General features: G+C 40.6%; 1 protein-coding gene across 2 annotated transcripts in view; it reads left to right on the top strand.

Annotated features, from left to right (window-relative positions):
- LOC128702570 (gastrula zinc finger protein XlCGF57.1-like) overlaps window positions 1-20,199 on the top strand; it is a 99,014-nt gene that overhangs the window by 40,394 nt on the left and 38,421 nt on the right. For both annotated transcript variants that reach the window (XM_070093836.1, XM_070093835.1), the window contains exon 2: window positions 2,006-2,153. The gene's annotated coding sequence lies outside the window, so the exon portion shown is untranslated. The remainder of the gene's footprint in view (window positions 1-2,005; window positions 2,154-20,199) is intronic.

Genomic DNA, 20,199 nt, shown 5'->3' on the forward strand with positions numbered 1-20,199 from the left:
ACCACACAGACCCATTCTCTCACATGTGGGCCTACCAGCTTTCTCCTGCTTGATTTGAAGCCGCTAGAATTTACGCGTATAAATACGTCAGAAACAGTGGCACATAAGACGTATATATACGACCGAAACAGTCAAAGGGTTAAACCTACCCCATATCTTTGACCCCATTGCCTATACTACTCTCACTAGCCCATCTATCCTCCAATAGTTGTTTATATCTTACCCTAACTGCCTCCTCTTTTAGTTTATACGCCTTCACCTCTCTCTTACTTGCTGCTTCTATTTTCCTTATATCCCATCTACCTTTTACTCTTACTGTAGCTACAACTAAAAAGTGATATGACATATCTGTGGCCCTTCTATAAACATGTGCATCCTGAAGTCTACTTAACAGTCTTTTATCTACCAATACATAGTCCAACAAACTACTGTCATTTCACCCTGCATCATATCTTGTATACTTATTTATCCTCTTTTTCATAAAATACACATTACCTATAACTGAACCCCTTCTATACAAAGTTCAATCAAAGGGCTCCCATTATCATTTACACCTGGCACCCTAAACTTACCTACCACACCCTCTCTAAATGTTTCTCCTACTTTAGCATTTAGGTCCCCTACCACAATTACTCTCTCACTTGGTTCAAAGGCTCCTATACATTCACTTAACATCTCCCAAAATCTCTCTTTCCTCTACACTCCTCTCTTCTCCAGGTGCATACACGCTTATTATGAACTACTTTCCACATCCGACCCTTATTTTAATCCACATAATCCTTGCACTTACACATTTATATTCCCTCTTCTCCTTCCATAACTGATCCTTCAACATTATTGCTACCTCTTCCTTAGCTCTAACTCTCCCAGATACTTCTGACTTAATCCCATTTATTTCTCCCCACTGAAACTCGCTTACCTCCTTCAGGATTCACGAAATCATAATGACACGATTAGTTTGTTTGCAATCGTGTCATTACGATTTCGTGAGTCATGTTAACGGCTTTGAGGGGACTTGAGCTAGAGTTCGTCACGGCCACACTAGCTGGAGATTCGTCTGTAAAAACTTGCATTTGTGGTCACAGTGGTGCCTATGCTAACCTTCCTATGGTGTAGAAATGTACCTAGTTGGACGAATCTTATTGTGGCTAGCTGGTCAAGTGGCTAATGCGACGGTCTAGAGTTTTGAGACACTCTGATCGCGGGTTCTATCCCCGCCCGTGATATGGTTTACCCCCTTCAGTTTTGTTTCGCTTAGGGCCAGGACACCCAGCTTCTTTACATTCATAACATCAGCAATCATCTTTTACTTATCATTCTCATTACGTCCACGCACATTCAAGCATCCCAGTTTTATAAAGTTTTTCTTCTCATTTTTAGTAAATGTGTACAGGAGAAGGGGTTACGTGTACTAGCCCATTGCTCCCGGCATTTTAGTCGCCTCATACGACACTCATAGCTTACGGAGGAAAGATTCTTTTCCACTTCCCCATGGACAATAGAGGAAAGAAAAAACAAGAACAAGAGCTCTCAAGAAAAAGAAGAAAAACCCTAGATGTGTGTATGTATGTACAGTATATATGCATGTGTGTGCCTGTGTAGTGTGACCTAAGTGTAAGTAAATTACGAGTGTACTATACGTGTATTTTACTTTTTATTTTTTTAATGCCTAGTTCTATTGCTAACTTAATATATGTTAGTGTAAACTTGTTATCTAGTATTTATATGCATTTGTAAGTGAAAAAAAAAAAAAGGGTTTCCCACTTTACAGCGATTTCTGCTTTACATTGGTAGCTTGGAACCTAACCTGCTGTATAAGTGGGGCCCTACTGTACATATAAAATACATCTGTATATACTGACTTTGTGCACAATTTTATCACTAATTCCATGCTACACAATAGTGAAAAATTACGCACGTCACTTGGCACAATAGTTTATGCTTATGTATGGTACCATCAATCATCAAGAATCACTTCTAATTTTTTGTTCTTATTTGTTCTCAGGTTTGTTGTGATTTTTCTAGAGAGAAAACAAGAATTGCTACTTAATAGGAGTGAAATTTTGAAGTTGTTGGGGACCCCTAAATGGACCCCAAAATCTTGAAACTTGCCATGGAATATTTCTGTGTTTTGAGTGGAACATAAAGATGAGGTGAGACTATAGATATCAAGTTTGTGTTTATGTGGACCCTCTTACCTGACATATTATTGATGAATTTTCTGGGAAAGTTTTATTTTTGGGTAACCTTTTTATCATTACATTTATTATGTCTGTCTATACATGTTTGTGACTTCCATACCCAGTGGCAGTTTTCATCTCTGGTCACATTGTGGTTACTTATCTGGCATATGCTGTATGGACCTCTGTCGGGCCACATTTTTTTTTTGTATACATTTTATTCAGCATCCACTTTATGGGGGGTACATTTTATTGAACGTTTACTGTGTTCCTGCTTCTTTGTGCCCGATTTCATAGTAAGCAAGTTTGACAGTGATTATGTGTGAATAATGAAAGTGTTTCTTTTATGGGTCACCCTGTCTCAGTGGGAGATGGTCAACATATTAATAAAAAAAGGTTTGGCACCCTAAACTTACCTACTATGCCCTCTACATCATAATACTTGGGAATTCTTCGCTTGCTAACCCTTGGGCACGACCTACTTCCACATTGAACAAATGTAACACCACCTACGACTGCTGCACCTCTCCTGCCTATGGTTTATAAGCTCCTTCTCCGCACTTATGCCGTATTCTATTCAAGATTGATGGACTGGCCACATCGACTCAAGACTGAGGGACTGATTACCTCATTCTCCTCCTGTTCTTCAAGATTCTCCTTTGTGTGGACTGATGAAGTCACTGTGTGGCGAAACGTTTTCTCAATAAAGATACCCAAGAGTTGCACAAGTGTCTAATTTATCATTAATCTTTTTAACATCACTACAAACTGGCATAGTTCCTGATAAGTGGAAAATGGCAAATGTAATACCTATTTACAAGGCAGGTGACAGGTCCTTGGCTTCGAACTATAGACCAATAAGCCTTACCTCCATAGTGGGAAAATTTATGGAATCAATAATTGCTGAAGCAATTCGTAGCCATCTTGATAGGCACAGATTGATTAATGAATCTCAATATGGTTTTACAAAGGGGCGTTCCTATCTTACGAATTTACTAACTTTTTTCACTAAGGTGTTTGAGGAGGTAGATCAGGTAAAAAATATGATATTGTGTATATGGACTTCAGTAAGACTCTCGATAAAGCTCCACACCAGAGGCTATTGAGGAAACTTAAGGCACACGGAATAGGAGGAGAAATTTTTTTCCTGGGTGGAGGCATAGCTGGCAAATAGGCAGCAGATAGTTTGCATAAATGGAGAGAAATCAGAATGGGGGCACGTCACAAGCGGGGTTCCACAGGGGTTAGTGTTGGGCCCGTTGTCGTTCAGAATTTAAATAAATGATGTAGATGAGGGAATAAATAGCGACATAAGCAAATTTGCTGATGACACCAAAATAGGCCGTCCAATTCATTCTATTGAGGACACTAGAGCACTCCAGGATGATTTGAATAGACTGATGCAATGGTCGGAGAAGTGGCAGATGCAGTTTAATTTAGACAAATGCAGAGTTCTAAATGTTGGACAGGAAAATAACCATGCGACATATAAACTAAATAATGTAGATCTTAATACTACTGATTGCGAAAAGGATAAGAGCATAAGAACATAAGAAAGGAGGAACACTGCAGCAGACCTGTTGGCCACAACGAGTACCAAGGAAGCATTGGCAGACGTGAGTGAGACATCCCTAGAAACCCCAACGAATATCATCGAGAATGTCTTGACGAATTCCACAAGTGAAGGTGTAGTACTACCTGACGAATGTGAGTTGACTATTGGGAACATCATGGCGGACGGCGCCAAGGAAGATAAAAACGTTGTTGTTGGCGATAGCCAGATTAGCTACATGGATAGGGCATTCTGCTTGAAGGATAGGAGTAGGAGGCAGAGAGGGTGTTTTCCTGGGGCTGGGATGAAGGATATTGTTAGCCATCTGGATGACATTATGAAAGGTAATGGGAGCAATCCTATTATCTGTCTCAGTGCTGGAGGCAATGATGTTGGCAGACATAGGAGTGAGGACCTGATTAGCAGGTATAGGTCAGCAATAGAGATAATTAGGAGGAAGGGTGGGAACCCTGTCATATGTGGTATTTTGCCAAGGAGAGGAGTTGAAAATGAATGGTTGTCCAGGACAATTGGTGTGAAATGCTGGCTGGACAAATACTATAAGGAAAATGCAGTCACATTCATTGACAACTGGGACTTCTTCTATGGCAGAAATGACATGTATGCCAGGGATGGGGTTCACTTATCTAGGTTTGGGGTGGGAGCACTGACAACTGCAGTGGAGGGAGCTGTTAGGTCTTTAAACTAGAAATAGATAGTGGTATGGGATTTCGTGGAAAATCAATGTATTCTGAGTGTGGTGATAGTGTGAGTTTTAAGGAAACCAGTCATAGGCAGAATGAGGAAAAGTTATTGATGAACATAGGAAAGCCAATGGCATTAGGTGATAAGGAGAGTAACAGGCATAGTGGAGGAACAACAATCAGCAGGAAGAGAAAAGAGAAGGGAGGGTTTCTGAAAATATATTATACAAATAGTCGTAGTGCGAGAAATAAGATGGACGAATTGAGATTAGTTGCGAGTGCTGGGTAACATTGATGTTTTTGCCATAACTGAGATGTTTAATATGAAAAATAAGGACATGCCTGCTGAATGTCACATACAGGGTTTTAAATTGTTCCAAGTAGACAGAAGTATTGGGGGGGGGGTGGCACTTTATGTCTGTGATCATTTAAATTGTTGCATAAAAACGGGTATAAAGTCTGAAACACATACTGAGTCTGTTTGGGTGGAATTTACAGAGGGGCATGAAAAATTGATTTTAGGCATGATATACCATCCACCAAACTTGGATAGAGACCGTGGAAGACTACTCTGGGAGGAAATTGTTAAGGCCACAAGGCACGATAAAGTTGTAATTCTAGGGGACTTTAACTTTAGTAATATTGATTGGAATTTTCTAACTGGGAATTTAGAATCTAACGACATTTTAGAAGTAGTTCAGGATTGTTTTTTGAAGCAGTTTGTGACAGAACCTACAAGGGGGAAATAACCTGCTTGACTTAATTCTGGCAAACAAGGAATCCCTTGTTAATACAGTGGACCCTCGCCTAACAATATTAATCCGTTCCTGAGAGCTCATCGTTAGCCGAAATTATCGTTAGCCGAATTAATTTTCCCCATAAGAAATAATGGAAATCAAATTAAACCGTTCCTGACACCCCAAAGTATGAAAAAAAAATTACCACATGAAATATACATTTTTATACACCCAAAAAGAAGACGTGCACAATTACTACTATACTAAATAAAGAATACATGACACTTACCTTTATTGAAGATCTGGTGATGATTGATGGGATGGGAGAAGGGGAGATGGTGGAAGTTGTTATTGTTTGGAAGGGAAATCCCCTTCCATGAGGACTTGAGGTAGGAAGTCCTTTTTCGGGGTTACTTCCCTTCTTCTTTTAATGCCACTAGGACCAGCTTGAGAGTCACTGGACCTCTTTCGCACAACAAATCTGCCCATAGAGCTCTATACCTCACGTTCCTTTAAGATTTGCCTAAAATGGGCCACAACATTGTCATTGTAATAGTCACCAGCACAGCTTGCAATAGCTGTGTGAGGGTGATTTTCATCCATAAAGGTTTGCACTACAACCCACTTTGCACACATTCCCTTGATATCTTTTTTCAATTCTATACTAATTCTCGCTCTTTTTACCACAGGGTTGGCACTAGAAGCTTTCTTGGGTCTATGGTGACATATTTTGCAGTTACAAGCACTAAAAACACTGGGATAATGTGAAATGTACCGAATGTATGCATAGATGCGACTGCACTGGCTGGCTTGTAAACACTGGCATCCACGGGGCAGCGTGGACAGGTCCCGGACAAATCACATTGGGCGAGTTTTTTATCATTAGGCGGGGCAAAAATTTTTATGCTCAAACACTTCGTTAGGTAGATTTAATGTTATGCGATGCATTCATTAGGTGAGGGTCCACTGTAATTTAGAAATTTCAGAGGAACTTGGTGCTAGTGACCAGTCCCAGATTTTCGCTTAGCAGATTACGATGGGCTTAGAGAACACTTACTATCTGTTGACTGGGGTAACAAAGAGAGCTATCAGTATGACAGTTTTCTGAACACTACATGTTGCCCAAAGGACATTTATCCTATATAAAAAAATTAGATCAAACAGAAATGATCCAAAATGGATGAATAATAGGCTCAAATATCTTTTAGGGCATAAGAAAGGAATTTATAGGCGTATCAAAAGAGGTGAGAGTCATCTTATTGACATTAAGAGGGACGTTAAAAAGAGGGTAAGAAAAGCTAAACGGGACTATGAAATTTAAGTTGCCTGGGTTTCGAAAACTAACCCAAAAAGTTTTTTCCAGGTTTATAGAACAAAAGTTAGAGATAAGATAGGTCCCCTTAAAAATAACTATGGGCATCTTGCTGACAAAGTGAATGAAATGTGCTCGATTTTAAATAATTATTTTCTCTCGGTTTTTACACAAGAAGAAACTAACAATATCCCAGTAATTCATTTTTACAGTGGGCCTGAAGAAGATAAATTATGTAACATCACAGTCACTAGTGAAATGGTTATGAAACATATAGACAGACTGAAGCAAAATAAGTCGCCAGGGCCTGAAGAGCTTTTTTCAAGGGTTCTTAAAATGCAAAATGGAACTCTGTGAACCATTAACTAATATTTTTAATTTATCTCTTCAAACAGATGTAGTGTCTGATATGTGGAAGATGGCTAATGTAATTCCTATTTTTAAATCGGGGGATAAGTCGTTACCATCAAATTACCGCCCAGTAAGCCTGACCTCAATTGTAGGTAAATTGCTTGAGTCAATTATAGCTGAGACTATAAGAAGCCATCTGGATAAGCTTAATCTGATTAACCCTTAAACTGTCCAAACGTAGATCTACGTTTTTTCAAGATTTGAAAGTATGTAAAAAAAGTAGTTCTTTTTTTTTTTTACATTTGAAAACGTGTAAAAAACTTTGATCTACGGTTTTTTTTTTTTTTGTTATACAGTAGGGCCCCACTTATACAGCGGGTTAGGTTCCAGGCTGTCGCCGGAAAGCAGACATCGCCGGAAGGCAGAACACCATTTTTTTCCATGTATAAATGCATATGAAAGTGTAGAAGTGATGCAAGGAGGGAAGAGTATATGGAGAAAAAGAGAGAAGTTAAGAGAGTGGTGAAGCAGTACAAATGAGAGAGTGGGTGAGATGTTATCAACAAATTTTGTTTAATTCTTGTAAAAAGAGCACACAAAGTAAAGCCGGGATATGGGATAAAGATAGAAATGTTAAAAGCATTCAATTATTTAATAAATGTATGGAAGAGGGTAAGGTACCTACAGAGAGCATACTTCATTATAGGGGGATAAGTCTTATCTTAAAGTGTATGGTAGAGTTATAATTGAAAGAATTAAGAGTAAGACGGAGAATAGGATAGCAGATGTATTTGTACCATGTTTACAGTGAAACATATAAGTGAACAGTATTTAGATAAGGCTAAAGAGGTCTTTGTGGCATGATAGTGAGGCTCAAGTTAGAGTATGTAGGAAAGAGGGAAATTTTTTCCCAGTAGGCCTTAGACAAGGATGTGTGATGTCACCGTGGTTGTTTAATATATTTATAGATGGGGTTGTAAGAGAAGTAAATGCGAGGGTCTTGGCAAGAGGCGTGGAGTTAAAAGATAAAGAATCACACACAAAGTTTTTTTTTTTGGTGGATGAATTTGGTAGGGTGTGCAAAAGAAGAAAATTAAAGGTGAATACAGGAAAGAGTAAGGTTATGAGGATAACAAAAAGATTAGGTGATGAAAGATTGAATATCAGATTGGAGGGAGAGAGTATGGAGGAGGTGAACGTATTCAGATATTTGTTATAGAATTGATGAGGGAAAAAGAGTGAGTGGTGCACAGTAGACAAAGAACTTTGTCCTTGGAGGCAAAGAGGGGAATGTATGAGAGTATAGTTTTACCAACGCTCTTATATGGGTGTGAAGCGTGGGTGATGAATGTTGCAGCGAGGAGAAGGCTGGAGGCAGTGGAGATGTCATGTCTGAGGGCAATGTGTGGTGTGAATATAATGCAGAGAATTCCCACTGTAGAGGGCTACACATGCAAACAGAATGACTTCAAGGTGTATCAGTCAGTGCTAGTCGCCTAGGAAAGCAGACATCGCCGGAAGACGCAGTGTGAGCAAAGTAACATTTATGAAGGGATTCAGGGAAACAGGCCGGACTTGAGTTTTACAGTGCCATGTAATGTTGCAGTTTAAAAACTGTAGTGTAAAGCATATGATGGATGAATGATGGTGAAAGTTTTTCCAGACGGCCGGTGTGATACAAGTTTACACTAAATTATATTAAGTTAGTAATAGAACTAGGCATTAAAAACACACAAAGTAAAATACATTCACAGTACATTCATTACTTATCTTAAAGTATTTGTAATCTTAATGTAGGGAGAGAGGTGAGTAGTACTTATTTGTAGGAAGTCAGGTGCAGGTAGCCCTGGTGTAGGTAGCCCTGGCTCCCCGTCTCATACTTAATATACGATATTTAAAACATCCCAGAGAGGTAAAATACACATACAGTACACTCATTATTTACCTTAAAATATGTGTAGTCTTAACCCTTTGACTGTTTCCGACATATAAATACGTCTTACGAGCCAATGTTTCTGACGTATTTATACGCACAAATTCTAGCGGCTTCAAATCAAGCGCCAAAGGTCTGGTAGGCCTACACGAGAGAGAATGGGTCTCAGTGGTCGGTGTGCACCCTGTGAAAAAAATCTGGGACCCAGCGGTGCATTGTGGGAACGCCATGTTGTTAGTCCATTTTCACCATGCCTCTCGGTAAGAAGTTCCTCACTCCTCGGCGGATTGGAGGTCTTTTGTTCCCAAGTGATAGCTCTAACAGCGATGAAAATGTCAGTGACAGTGAATTCCAGGGTTTTGAAGTGAGTTTTACCGGAAAAAGTGCCCAGGATAACGTAATTAGTGATGAAAACCCAGATGACCCACAACCTTCCACCTCTGGTGCTGTGCCGGCTTGTTCACGTTCACGTTCGCCTGTACCAGGGCGAAAGAGAAAACTGTTTGGTCGTGTACAACACCCAGATGATAGCAGTGATAGTGATTTCAAGGTCATTGAAAGCAGTTCTGGTGACAGTGAGAGTGAATATTCCCCAGTGAAGCGGCAGTATGTACGACGTAGCATGCGGTCTGGTAGTGTTTCATATGTTGTTCCAAGGGGAAGGAGAAACTCTGGGAGCACATCCCGTGGCCCTACACCACGACCTGATAGTGAAGATGACGATATTGTAACGATGGGTATGAATGGTGACAGTGAGGGAGGAGGCAGTGGTGGTGATAGTGAGGGTGGCACGGCCCATGTGGCACCATCAGCGGGCCACGCTACTACCCACGCTGCTGACGCAGCACAACAACCAGCCTCACCCTGCCCCACACTCCCACAGCCTGCACCACCACAACCTGCACAACCACAACCTGCACAACCACAACCACGGTACAATATCCAGATCCCACCAGCAGACCGCATCTGGGATTGGCAGGACGGTGACGAGTTTGTTCCCAGTCCCCATGACTTTGATGAAACACAAAGTGGAATAAAGCCATCTTGTCCACTTGGGAACAATGCCAGTGAACTGGACTGCTTTGAGTTATTCTTCGATGAACCCCTGATGGACATCATTGTCAGGGAAACAAACACATACTGTGATTACACCATGGCAAATACAATTCTCTCACCAAAATCACGGCTACACAAGTGGAAGGAGACGACTGTGGCAGAGATGTACCTGTTTTTTGCCACAATAATGCTTATGCCACATGTGTATAAGCACACTGTCACCACATACTGGGCAACAGAACGCCTGATTTCAACTCCAGGTTTTAGTGACATTATAGGTGTCAATCGTTTCCTGATACTGTTACGTATGTTGCACTTTTCAGACAAAACCAGGCCTGACAGAAGCGACAGGTTATATAAGATCAGAAATGTGTTTATGTACCTGAAACAAAAGTGCTGCATGTATTTTTATCCCTTCAGGAAGCTTGTTATTGATGAGTCCTTGATTTTATTCAAAGGAAGACTCTTATTCAAGCAATATGTACCAAGCAAGAGGAAACGCTTTGGTATAAAGCTATTTGTACTGTGTGATTGCAGAAGTGGTCTAGTTTTGGATATAATTGTGTACACTGGCAGTAATACTTTGAGAGATACCATGAAGTTATTGGGTATCTCTGGTGATGTGGTTCGAACAATGATGGAACCATATCTTGGTAAGGGGCATATGTTATTTACTGATAACTGGTACACAAGCCCCTTACTCAGTGATTTCTTGCGAGTGAACTTGACAGACGTGTGTGGCACAGTGCGTGGTAATCGTAAACATATGCCAAGGTTCAACGCTGGCACTCGCAGAAGTGAGGTGCAAGCCTTTGCTGCCAATGACATCATGGCATTTCGGTGGCATGACAAACGTGATGTCACATTGTTGACATCAGTTCACAGAAACGAAATGGTACCCAGTGGCAGGGACAACAGAGAGACCAATGAACCCATTCTAAAGCCTGCAACTGTCATGGACTACAACCTCAATATGCGCTTAGTGGACAAATGTGACATGCAGATTGGGTTTGCAGACTGTGTACGCAAGAGTTATAAGTGGTATATAAAACTTTTTTTCCATCTTGTTGATATCTCTATGCTAAATGCTTATAACATATACAAGTTGAAGACCAACAAAACACCAAAATGTGGTGAATTTTGCCTGTCAGTAATCAGACAAATAATTGCAAAGTACCAAGGAGCAACTCCTGCAATAGACCAGCGCCCACACACGACATCTCGTTTCAGGCCTGGTGATCACTACCCCATACAACTGCCTCCTACTACTGCCAAGAAAAATGCTCAGAAGAGGTGTTATGTATGTATGCATACCACAAAACGCCCACAAACACGCAGAGACACTCGTTTTATGTGTGAGGAGTGTCAAGTGCCCCTCTGCATATACCCATGTTTCAAAGAGTTCCACAAGCTGCAGCAGTTCTAGGAATGTGTTTAGTGACTGTACATATGTATATATATTATGGAACAATAGTAATAAACATTGTTTTGTATTGTTTGTTTGTGTAAACAAAGTGTATACACAAACTAATAGTGATAAAGTTTGTTCTGTTATTGTGTTGTAAACAATGAGTGTATATTTGAACAATGCACCTTACATTGGTCTCACAGGCCACATAAGTTACCTGGAACAGAAAAATATTGAAAAATGCAAGAAACCTTTGAATTAGACTAAATAAAAGAATACCAGGTGGGCGGCGGTCGCCGCTGTTGCCGTACGCACGTCACTTTCTGCAAACTTTGCGGCTCTATATCTCAGTAAGTACTGATGGCAAAAATTTTTTTTTAGGCTTAAAACACTAAAAATATTCCTAACATTTTCATAAGAAAAAATAATTTTTTTTTTTCGAATACAGTGGACCCCCGCATACCGATGGCATCACATAGCGATTAATCCGCATACCGCTTGCTTTAATCGCAAAAATTTTGCCGCGCATACCGCTTAAAAACCCGCTCACCGATTTTCGTCCGAGACGCGTCCAATGTGCGCCCTCAGCCAGCCTCACATGTGCCGCCCGTGCCATTGTTTACCAGCCAGCCTCCGCGGTAACATTCAAGCATACAATCGGAATATTTCGTATTATTACAGTGTTTTCGGTGCTGTTTCTGGAAAATAAGTGACCATGGGCCCCAAGAAAGCTTCTAGTGCCAACCGTACACCAATAAGGGTGAGAATTCCAATAGAAATGAAGAAAGAGATCATTGATAAGTATGAAAGTGGAGTGCGTATCGCCGACCTGGTCAGGTTGTACAAGAAACCCCAATCAACCATCGCTACTATTGTGGGCACCAGAAAGGCAATCAAGGAAGCTGTTCTTGCCAAAGGTTTAACTGTGTTTTCGAAACAAAGATCGCAAGTGATGGAAGATGTTGAGAGACTCTTATTGGTGTGGATAAATGAAAAACAGCTAGCAGGAGATAGCGTCTCTCAAGCGATCATATGTGAAAAGGCTAGGAAGTTGCATCAGGATTTAATTAAAAAAATGCCTGCAACTAGTGATGATGTGAGTGAATTTAAGGCCAGCAAAGGTTGGTTTGAGAGATTTAAGAAGCGTAGTGGCATACATAGTGTGATAAGGCATGGTGAGGCTGCCAGTTCGGACCACAAAGTGGCTGAAAAATATGTGCAGGAATTCAAGGAGTACATAGACAGTGAAGGACTGAAACCTGAACAAGTGTTTAATTGTGATGAAACAGGCCTGTTTTGGAAGAAAATGCCAAGCAGGACCTACATTACTCAGGAGGAAAAGGCACTCCCAGGACATAAGCCTATGAAAGACAGGCTTACTTTGTTGATGTGTGCCAATGCTAGTGGTGATTGCAAAGTTAAGCCTTTATTAGTGTATCACTCTGAAACTCCCAGAGCGTTCAGGCAAAAGAATGTCCTCAAGGATAATTTGTGTGTGCTGTGGAGGGCAAACAGTAAGGCATGGGTCACTAGGGACTTTTTCTATAACTGGTTACACCATGCATTTGCCCCCAATGTGAAAGATTACCTAACTGAAAAGAAATTAGAACTTAAGTGCCTCCTGGTGTTAGACAATGCCCCTGGTCATCCTACAGACGTGGCAGAGCGACTTTATGGGGACATGAGCTTCATTAAGGTGAAGTTTTTGCCTCCTAATACCACTCCTCTCCTGCAGCCCATGGACCAGCAGGTTATTGCAAACTTCAAAAAACTGTACACAAAAGCTCTGTTTGAAAGGTGCTTTGTAGTGACCTCAGAAACTCAACTGACTCTAAGAGAGTTTTGGAGAGAGCACTTTAATATCCTCAATTGTGTAAACCTTATAGGTAAGGCTTGGGAGGGAGTGACTAAGAAGACCTTGAACTCTGCTTGGAAGAAACTGTGGCCAGAATGTGTAGACAAAAGGGATTTTGAAGGGTTTGAGGCTAACCCTGAGAGGATTATGCCAGTTGAGGAATCCATTGTGGCATTGGGAAAGTCCTTGGGGTTGGAGGTTAGTGGGGAGGATGTGGAAGAGTTGGTGGAGGAGGACAATGAAGAACTAACCACTGATGAGCTGATAGATCAACTTCAAGAGCAAGAGGCCAGACCTGAGGAAACTGGTTCAGAGGAGGGGAGAGAGAAATTGAAGAAGTTGCCTACTACAAAGATTAAGGAAATGTGTGCAAAGTGGCTTGAAGTGCAAACCTTTTTTGATGAAAATCACCCTCACACAGCTATTGCAAGCCGTGCTGGTGATTATTACACTGACAATGTTGTGAAACACTTTAGGGAAGTCATGAAGGAACGAGAGGTACAGGCCACTATGGACAGATATGTTGTGCGAAAGAAGTCCAGTGACTCTGAAGCTGGTCCTAGTGGCATTAAAAGAAGAAGGGAAGTAACCCCAGAAAAGGACTCGACACCTCAAGTCTTAATGGAAGGGGATTCCCCTTCTAAACACTAACACTCTCTCTCCCCTCCTCCCATCCCATCAATCATCACCAGATCTTCAATAAAAGTAAGTGTCATGTAAGTGTGCATGCCTTTATCAGTTTGTGTGTATTAAAATTAACATTTCATGTGGTAAAAAAATTTTTTTTTCATACTTTTGGGTGTCTTGCACGGATTAATTTTATTTCCATTATTTCTTATGGGGAAAATTCATTCACATACCGATTATTTCGCATAACAATTACCCCTCTTGCACGGATTAAAATCGTTATGCGGGGGTCCACTGTATTTGGCGACATAGAATGACAGTTTCAGAGAGGGGCCTGAAACAGTCAAAGGGTTAATATAGGTAGGATGAGGTGAGTAGTATTTATTTGTAGGAAGTCAGTGTAGGTAGCCGGTAGGTGTAGCCCACCTGGGCTACACTGTGGCCCAGAGTCATTATTAACATCAACATACCTTGTTCACTGAATTTAATAATTTCTAACAACTACCTTTAGATGCCATCATAAATGAAGGGAGAAGTAATGAATAATTCATGCTGAAAATTGTAAACAAAAGCGAAGTGGGGGAGTGGCTGGGCCAAACGCAGATTCATACACGTTTTCTCTGATGGCTGAGCAGAGAAAACGTAATGTTGTCCCTCCACCCGGCTACCACACAGCTCTACAAGTATTATTATCAATATAAAATATTAATATTAATGTGTGAGAGGTGAGTGGCAGGGTGTTTATTAAATAAAATCAGAATGGCACACCATCATCCTCTAACTTGGCACTTAAAGCAAGAGGCTTACGACTTCTCTTTTTATTACAGCTAACCTTAGACGCCATCGTCAATGAGAGCCAACTAGTTAACGAAAGAGTAAACGAGAGAGAGAACGAGATACAGAGTTGAGATAATGTAAGAAAACAAACTGAACAGGTAATGGGCGATCACTTGGTCAGGCGAAATAAATGCGTATTAATGTGTGTCTACTTTTAGTTCATTCGCGTACGTTTGTAAGAGTTTGTAAAACATTTACCTCAATATTTTTGTATTATAATAATAATTACCTCACAATACAAATACTCTTATATTGTGTACAAGTTGTACAAGTTAGTACAGAATAAACAAACAGCAACACACCATTTTTGGAGTGTTATTATTATTATTATTATTATTATAAAAAGCACTAAACCCACAAGGGCCGTGAATTGCTATATATAGAGTAAAGGCATATGAAAAGAATATTTTTCTACAGTTATCCTCCAGTTTGACTAGAGAAAACGTAATTCTTCCGACACTACCTACACAGCTGCTTTGTAAACAAATCTCATATTTACGGCAATTTTTATTCTGTGAGTGTATGTATCATGTTTATATGCTATGTAACGGGTTTCATATATAATTTTGAGGAAAATATCATAGATGGATTAATAAAAATGCTTATAATGTAAAATAAGACATTTAGTGTGCCCAAGAGTGATTATTATTACGTAGTATAGGCGTCATGAATAGAGAGAGACTTAGCGATTTTAATGTGTACCTGCACACCAGCACAGTGTGTAAGTATATTTAGATACAGGTTGTTACAAAAAACGCGATTCTAAAAGCTTAGAGATCTCCAGTGAATACTAGAAAGGACTGCCCTTCTAGCATCCAGCCTGTTACTGGGTTTTCGTAACAAGTAGTCAGTATCCTTGTCCAATTATCCATTAAAATTCAGTATGGTTCAATAGTGCTTTAGGATTACAACTGGTAGGCTACTAACTAGAGAAATTAAAATTTAATAAATTTATTAAGTATATAAGTTGTCTAGAGGTATATTATTAAAGTAAATTAAATCACATCAATCAAAATAAAATCAATCTCTCGAGTTCAATATTATTGTGCTGAAAGCACATATCACATTTATAATTCTTAAGTACCGTCAGGTACATTAACATTTAATAAGATATTACAAATATGTACATGTGTGTGTATGCGTGTAAGTGCTCTTAAGTAGTTAGCTATGTCTCAATACTCGAATAAGACTTAAACAAGTGACTGACAAAGTCCTCAAATAAACTAACTTCTTGACCGACTGGCAACCCGAACAGTCTGCTTGAACAACAAAGAATGCTAAGCCCAATAGCAATGCAATATGCGACTGCGACACAATCAGGATCAAGGAGATAATATAACGACACTAAGTAGGGACCATCAGCAGATCCTCCACCAAAGTTACAAAACTCCCATAATACTGAATCTTCGTTCAGCATAGGAAAACTCGACTGTGACAATGCACAGAAACCAGTACAAAATTAGGTCAGAAGCTATAGCTAAGGACCTGAGATGTTCAGAGTGTCTAAGCGACACACAACCTCAGTACAACGTCGAAAATCACTAAGTCTATACAATGTTCTGTGAACAAAGTTCTACAGAACTAACAAGAATAATGAGACAGACAATCTGTCCAACCAGCAAGCGAGTCTCTAGCAGACTGTCAGACAGACAAGCTGTCCAACCAGCAAGCGAGTCTCCAGCAGACTGAATACTTCACACGAGGTGAGGACACCCCCCCCCCTCGATCACGTGATAGCTACGTGGACAACTGCAGCTCAGAAGCCGGCAGTATAACGAGCGACAAGCGATAATTACAGTCGTTTGACATTCAAGCCTAACTGAGCACATTTTATATACATCCTAACAACATAAGCTAAATAACAAATCAACAGTCAAATAATAATATAAAGTCATACATTTACGATTTAGCTATTATCGCAAATATAAGCAATATAAAATTATATGAAAAGATAATATACATTACATATATACATAAAAATCATTGTAACCCATTCAGGGGTTGCAACACCCCCCCCAACACGACAGAGGGTCGCACTAGGAGTTGCATGAATGTCTATTACATTATTTCTGGTTACTCATATCAATAAAATATTAATCCGAGTCTCTTGTGCCAAGCACTTCTACAGTTTCACAGCGTCCGTCACTAGGATATGCCCCTAACTAGGGCAGTACACAGTATCGTATTTCTGCATACTCGTGGTTATATACATCAGTGTAGAGACAGGATAGCGCTGACAAGGAGGGCACGATGAGGCTCGATCATAGTAGAGGAGACTGCATTCCACTCTTAAGTAGTGGTTGTGGAATGCTAGGCAGTATGAACATTGAGTATGAAACAGCTTAAGGTGTGTAGTGAGGGGGGGGGTCTGCGGCAGGACAGTGTTGCGTCACGCAGTACATCACCCGCACCACACTACCCACTCAACACTCAGCTTATCTCCTCCTCACACAACATTACTGTGAATATATAAATATAATAATTAGACATGACATGAGTATATATAGTTAATATGGGCTGGAGGGATTAAGTTACTTTACTGAATTTGACATAGCAAGTAACAAAAGGTATTTGGGCATAAAATTACGTTAATTTAATGTAACTGATAATTATTAAGGACGAGACAGAGCGTCAGCAATTACATTACAATGACCACTTATGTGTTTTATACTAATAGAATAAGGTTGGATTCTGAGGGCCCACCTCATGATCCTAGCATTTTTACTTTTCATAGTATTTATATAAGTGAGTGGATTGTGGTCAGAAAAAACGTTAATTTTAAATGGGGAAGTGCCCAAATACACGTCAAAATGTTCTAAGGACACCACAAGAGCTAGAGCCTCTTTCTCAATAGTGGCATAATTTTTCTGGTGTCGTTTAAGCTTAGATGAATAGTAACATATAGGATGGAGAATGTCAGTGGATGTTGACTGTTGGAGCAGCACAGCACCCACCGCATAGCCACTCGCATCTATATGTAAAAAGAAGGGAAGATTGAAATTAGGACTCTTCAACACAGGAGCAGAGGATAGCAAGCGCTTCAAACTTTTGAACGAGTCTGAACAATCTCTAGTCCAGGTGAACTGAACTTTGCTACTAGTAAGCTCAGTGAGCGGAGCTGCAATCTGAGAAAAGTTTGGACAGAACCTGCGATAATATCCTGCCATACCCAGGAATCTCTGTACTCCTTTCCTATCCTGTGGCACTGGAAATTCAGAAATTGCACGAACCTTAGCCTCAATAGGAGCAACCTCACCTTGGCCGATACAAAAGCCTAGATAGGTAATCTTGGCTTGACCAAAACTACATTTGGCTAAGTTAACAGTGAAGTTGTAGTGCGCCAGTCTCTCAAACAATGCTCTGAGACGCGTCAAGTGCTGTTCCCACTCGTCACTGTACACCACTAAGTCGTCAAGATAGGCTTCTACTCCTTCTAAGTTGTGGGTCAACTCGTTCATTATACGTTGGAATGAAGAAGCCGCGTTACATAGGCCGAAGGGGGTGACGAGGTAGTTAAACAATCCATCTTGAACAGTAAAAGCAGATATTTCTTGAGCACGTTCAGTAAGCGGGACTTGATAATAGCCTCGTAAGAGATCTAAACGGCTGACAAACTGGGCTCCTGACACACGATCAATAAGGTCGTCAATGCGAGGTAGAGGATAACCATCAGGCAAGGTGACAGAGTTCACTTTCCTGTAATCAGTGCACATCCTGAAACTACCGTCAGGTTTAGGCACTAAAATACAGGGAGATGCCCATGGACTTTTACTGCGCTCAATAAGTCCGTGAGATAACAGAAAATCAACCTCTTCTCTCAATGCTTTATGCTTTGTTGGACTCATCCTATATGGTGTTTGCTTAATGGGTGATGCTCCCTGTACATCAACGTCATGTACACCCAGAGTACAACGTTTAGGAACATCACCGAACAATTCAGGGAAATGCAAAATCATGTTTTTAATATCACCAGCTTTATCAATCCCAATGTTACTAAGAAAATCGTCTAGTGATTGTAGAGTCACTGAATTTTCTAAACGAACCTCTATACCTCTAGAGATGTCAGGTAGACTGACGTTTTCTTCCTCTGTCCTAGGAAGAATAGAAGTAGTAGGTAGAGGACTAGCGTAGTATGCCTTGAGCTGGTTAACATGGTACACATGATTAGATTTCTTTTTCCCAGGCGTACGTACCAAATAATTTACGTCGCTAAACTTTTTCACTACTTCCAGGGGACCATCATACCTGGCTTGTAGAGCTTGACCTGGTACTAATTTCCGAGCCATCACCTTATCTCCTGCTTTAAAAGAACGAGAGACAGCACGCTTGTCATAATGTTGCTTCATTCTAGCTTGGGCTGAAACTAGGTTTTTCGAAGCTAGCTCTCTAGCGGCTGTCAAATGTTGTTGCATTAATGAAGGTGAAGTACTCAATGATGGATTTGATTTTCCTGTCCACACGTCTTTTAACACTGCGAGAGGACCACGCACTTGGTGTCCGAATATTAGTTCAAACGGACTAAACCCGAGACTTTCTTGCTCACTTTCTCTCATAGCGAACAGAAGAAAAGGTATACCCTCATCCCAGTCTCTAGAAAAATGTTCACAATAAGCTCTCATCATGGACTTCAGTGTCTGATGAAATCTCTCTAGAGCCCCTTGTGACTGTGGATGATAACTGGTTGAAAGTACAGACTTTATTCCTAGGTGGGATAATGCTTCTCGAAAGATCTTAGAAGTGAAATTAGATCCCTGATCTGATTGTATCTCTCGTGGCAATCCAACCTGGGAGAAAAATTTCATCAACGCTCTCACAATAGCACGAGCATTAATTTTTCTCATAGGAATAGCTTCGGGATAGCGTGTTGCAGCGTCCATAATAGTAAATAAGTATTGGTTTCCTAGTTTGGTTCTAGGCAAAGGACCAACACAATCAATAATAAGACGTGAGAATGGTTCACCATGCACGGTGATAGGAATGAGAGGCGCTGGTGGAGGTGTGTGCGCTGGCTTGCCTGTCACTTGACACACGTGGCAACGTCGCACATGATCAGCTACTGTTTCCTTCATCTTTGGCCAAGTAAAATGTTTTGCCAGTTTACCGAGTGTCTTCTTGACACCCAAATGTCCTCCTATGGGACTATTGTGAGCAAAATCAATGGCTTGTTCACGAAATGTAACTGGTAACACAACTAGATTCTTGACTGTGGTAGAAACACTATCAGCTGACAATTTACATGTATTTTTCTCCATCAAACCTCGCAAACTGTTCCTGAGAGATAGGACCAGTGGGTAATGGAGGAGTAGGGAAATTAACATGGTCTGGACGGTCCTTAGGTCGGACACTTGGTCCAGCCGTCTCTAGAGTGTCTAGATCTGGTCTAGGATAAGTAAATACAGGTGTAGTATACACGGTACTAGTATTAGGCTGTGTCATCCAACCAGCTACACTCTGTGCTATAGTGTCAGTGAGGCGGGAAGGTGTGAGCGAGAACTGAGCTACACTAGGCTCAGCCACTAGGCTCACTTCTGCTCTAGTTGCTCTTTCTTCAACTTCAAATAGAGCCATACTTCCTAATTGTGACACTAGGTTTTCAGAATCTGAATCATAATCAGACATCTCTGTATGAGCAGGAAACAATATATCT

Source organism: Cherax quadricarinatus, chromosome 43 (assembly GCF_038502225.1).
Source record: "Cherax quadricarinatus isolate ZL_2023a chromosome 43, ASM3850222v1, whole genome shotgun sequence".
In the NCBI taxonomy this organism is placed as follows: Eukaryota; Metazoa; Arthropoda; class Malacostraca; order Decapoda; family Parastacidae; genus Cherax; species Cherax quadricarinatus.